This window comes from Hordeum vulgare, chromosome 6H (genome assembly GCF_904849725.1).
Source record: "Hordeum vulgare subsp. vulgare chromosome 6H, MorexV3_pseudomolecules_assembly, whole genome shotgun sequence".
Taxonomy (NCBI): domain Eukaryota; kingdom Viridiplantae; phylum Streptophyta; class Magnoliopsida; order Poales; family Poaceae; genus Hordeum; species Hordeum vulgare.
Genome location: NC_058523.1, coordinates 58,274,668 through 58,279,102, shown reverse-complemented (window position 1 = coordinate 58,279,102; position 4,435 = coordinate 58,274,668).

Below are 4,435 nucleotides of genomic sequence, written 5' to 3'. Positions count from 1 at the left end.
TGCAAAATGGACGTATCAGACATCAACCCATAGAGGGTAACGATTGCGAGAGTCCACAAAGGGCTCCACCCACAAGGGGTCCACGAAGAAGCGGCCTTGTCTATTCCACCATGGCTTCTGCCCACACAGGACTAGCCTCACTCATAGTTGATCTTCACGGAGTATTCTATCTCCTTTCCCTTACAAACATCTTGGTTCAACTCCACAACACGAAGTAGGAGGCTCCCAAGCGACACCTAACCAATCCAGGAGGCACCACCCTCCAAAAGGTAATATATGTGGTAGAATGATGAACTCCTTGCTCTTGTGCTTCTAAAGATAGTCTCCTCAATACTCAATCACTCTCTCTCAGATTTGGCAGCGGTAGGAGAGATTGATCTTGTGGAAAGCAACTTAGGGAGGCTAGAAATCAAGGTTCAAATGGTTGGAATGGAATCTTTTGATCTCAACACATGAGTAGGTGGCTCCCTCTCAGAAAAATCAATCTGGCAAGTGTAAGTGTGTTCTGACTGCTTACTCTACGAGTGAGAGGTAGGTGGAGGGGTATATAAAGGCATCCCCCAAAATCCAACCGTTACAACATTATTGCCCAACTCGGTGACACCGAAATGAATCTCGGTGGTACCGAGTTGTACTAAATGTGGCGACTTTTGAATTCTTGGTGAGATCGATATATAAATCTCGGTGCTACCGATACGATGACCTAGATTGGATTTCCAAACTCGGTGAGACCGACTTCAAACTCGGAAGTTCCGATACTTGAAGTTAGATTAACCGAAAGTTGGTCACCCAATCTCGGTGGCACCGATATGATTGTTGGTTGTACCGAGATGGTGGGTTTGGCATAGGATTTGTCTAACTATAAAATCGGTATAGCCGAGTGGGAAATGTTGGTGGCACCGATTTTTCATATTTGGCTTGGGATGGATATATCTTGTGGGAGAATGGCTGAGTATTTTTTTGTGGCTATCTCTAAGCACTTGAGCAACCTATTCATCATAGTACCTCATCCCCTTTTAAGAGTATTGGATTTACTATGGAATCAAAGTGATTTCTCACAAATATAAAATGTAGAGTCTTCTTGCTTGAAGCTTGATCCAATCCTATTCCTTCCTTCATCGAGGGGCATCTCCTCACAGTCCTATAGCCAAAGCTCTCTGTGGACTATACCTGAAATATACTAGGTAAAAGTGTTAGTCCAAGAGACAATGTATGTTGTCATGAATTATCAAAACCACCAAGGGAGCATATGTGCTTTCACTTGTCCAAACGATATATCGTGTCGTGCACAAGGCGACATGGTCATCCTTGTTGCAGCACGACCTCTTTCTCATTCTGGTGAATCCGACCAACATTCGGATTATCTCATAATCCTCATCGCATGGCCATGCTTATCCACGTCACATCATCCAGGGGCCGAGAGTATATCTCTCCTGATCGAAGGGGCAAATTGCATCTTGCTCGACCATGTCTCGCAGCATGGGTCTGGACAACCCCGAAACCTATCTTTGTAACTACCGAGTCGTGGAGTAGCGTTTGGTCGGTCCAAAGCAAGCGTGTCACCATCCCGAGTACATGCGTCAGCTCGGTCTTATGACATAGAACGTATGTTGTACTAGAGACTCACACATGACCTATCACTTCGTCTCATAGTTGGGTGTGTCCAACGCAGACCTTATCTAGACTCGGATTCGACTACATCGAATCTGACCAGATTTTTCTTAGTCCATATTATCCGGCTAGCATCCAATGTTGCATGGTTAGTGAGACCGAACCATCTGTCGTGTCATATGCTAATCTAAATGGTTGTGCATCCACACAATCCTTTCAATTAAGGACCATTTGGGACAGTCATCATACAATGCATAGTCTCACAAACAAGTGACGTACCTGTTAACATACATCATTAACAATGTCTAAAGACTATCTTTATTTATAACACTTAGAAAATATCATCATACATAATTGCCTCTAGGGCATATCTCTAACACTCACAACTATGTGGTGTTAATTGCATGGCACAGACGAACGAAATTGGAGTTTAATTTTAAGAATTATTTTATTTAAAATAAACAGAATAAAAAAGTGAAAGTGAAAAAGAAGAAGAAAAGAGCGCCCTAGGGCGTAGAGTATGGTTTGCACACGCAAAAGATCAACATACTTCCACACTCCTTCCATTTCCTTTTACTCCGCAATTTCGAATTGTATCAAGTTAGAACTTTATAAAGTTTGATCAAATCTATATACCTACTAAGGGAATCTCTAGCGGACCCCGTATAAGTGATGAAACCTCAGTTTTGCCGCAAAATGTGTGCACAACAGAAATCGTAAAAATGGTTCAACCCGTAAATTTTTTAAGGGGCACGGAAAAGCCACACCCGAAACCCTAATTTTTGAAGGTTGGAAGGCCGATTCTAAGGGGCATATACCGATCAAACCTCGTCGGAGCAAACACGTTGTCGCGGAGTATGCGGGAATCCACCCTAAACTCGCCGGAATTCATCACCGCATGTCGGAAAAGGTTGTTGGATGCCCAATCGATTGTTGACGGTTTGAACTGGACGAGATAAACCTCGCTATGGCCTCCCATGACCTCAGCCTCACTGCCGGAATCCTCCCGACACGACCGACTAAGAGGCACGACTCGGCCGGCGCAACTGGCAACAGAGCAGGACAGTGTCGGCGGGCGCCGGGCCATTGCCGAAAGGCGACAAGGCGTGGCCGACGAGGCTGGGCGCAACCGGCATGGTGATGGGGCACGGTCTACAGGGAAGGGGCGCGTCCGACAGGCGATGGGGCATGGCCGATGGGCGACGGGGCGGGGCCGACAGGGTTGGACGCGACCAGCGTGGCCGGCAGAGCCGGCTGGAGGATGGGGCGGCGGTCGTCGGACCGGAGAAAGGAGCTCTTTATCCCAGTTTTAGAGTTTGTTTTATAGTTTCTGTTTGGTCGTAGCTAAAATGGACCCTTAAAATGCCTTTTTTTATCAGTATCCTAGTTTTACAGTTTGCATTTTTAGAGGGTATGCTAGATAATAAAGGATGGATCGCTTCTGCCCGTACGTCGTCGGTGATTTTGCCAAAAAAACTCTGTTTCTTCGAAATCAACCCGTAGTCCTTAAGTGGGGAAACCATTTCTTTTTTTATTAAAATAAAACTGGGAAGCATCACTCCGACGCATCTCGTCGCCTACGCAGCAGCCTCCGCCCCACCGCCCATTTCTCCTCCTCCCCTCGCTGTCGGTCGTTTGCCTCCTGCGGACAAAGCCCCCGCGCGGATCCAGAGGTGGTGGGGTCTCTGGCACGCTGGAGAGGCTCGGCTTCGAGTGGGTTCTACTACGAGCGCGGTGCGGGTTGTGCTACAAGTGCGGTCACCTAGAGTCCCACCTCGCTGATATACAGCTATTCTCATTGGTTTATATGTGGCTAGAGTTGCCATGAGAATCAACAAGCCGCATCAGAATTTAGAAATAAAAAAAGGCAGGGAAAGGGATGGAAACAGAAGAAATATGTGGCGGACCATGACCGGGGGAAGGATAGACACAAGATATGGTTGTGGTGGAACAGGCTGGGGCGAGGAAAGGAAGCAATGAGGAATCAGGTTTGGAGGTGCGAGGCTGCTGGGGATCCACAGAATGGTGACTAGGTAGGCCAGATCGAATGACGACAGAGGAGGGAGGAGCTCGAGGATGAAGCATGTAGGTGACGGAGGCTTCTAGGTAGTCCGCATCGCGGTTCTTGAAAAGATAGAGGTGTACGAGGCCAGTGCCGGAGGACGCGGGCATGCTGAGTCGCAACGGCGCGCATCAGTGCGCAGGTTCCGGCGACTTGACGTAGATCGCCGATGGGGCTGAGGCTGCCTATGGGATACTGGAATCCGGGGGAGAGAGGAGGTGCTCGGGCGCGGTGGGGACACTCGGATCTGGAGGAGAAGGGGACTCACTTTGTCACTTTGTTCACTCGATGGTAAATAATACTCCTACCTCTAACCGGTTTGCAAGAGACAACTGTTTTTTTAATATTTCTTTTTTTATTTAATTTTAAAAATAATACACTATTTTGATTTATTTTTTCCAAAAATAACACGGCCTCGGCCGCACCGAAGCCGACTGGCTTCAGTCGGCCTTCTCGTGGTCGATGGGATTTTGTCGGCTTTGCTACGACCGATTATTGGCCAGTCGGCCACGTAGTAGCCGATGATTGGCTCAGCCACATCGTGCACAGCCGCTCGGCCAGGAGGGGAGGCACTCGGCCTTGGCGCAGCCGACGGGACTGTCGGCCTTGGCATAGCTGACAGGAGGCTGCTTGGCCTCAGCCAGCCCGCTCCCCCCTTCTTCTTCCTCCTTATCTTCTTTCTTTCTCTCCTGCTCCTCGTTCTCTCTCCCCCCATCTTAAAACTCTCTCATTTCTACACTAAATTTGAGCTGTTTTTCCTCA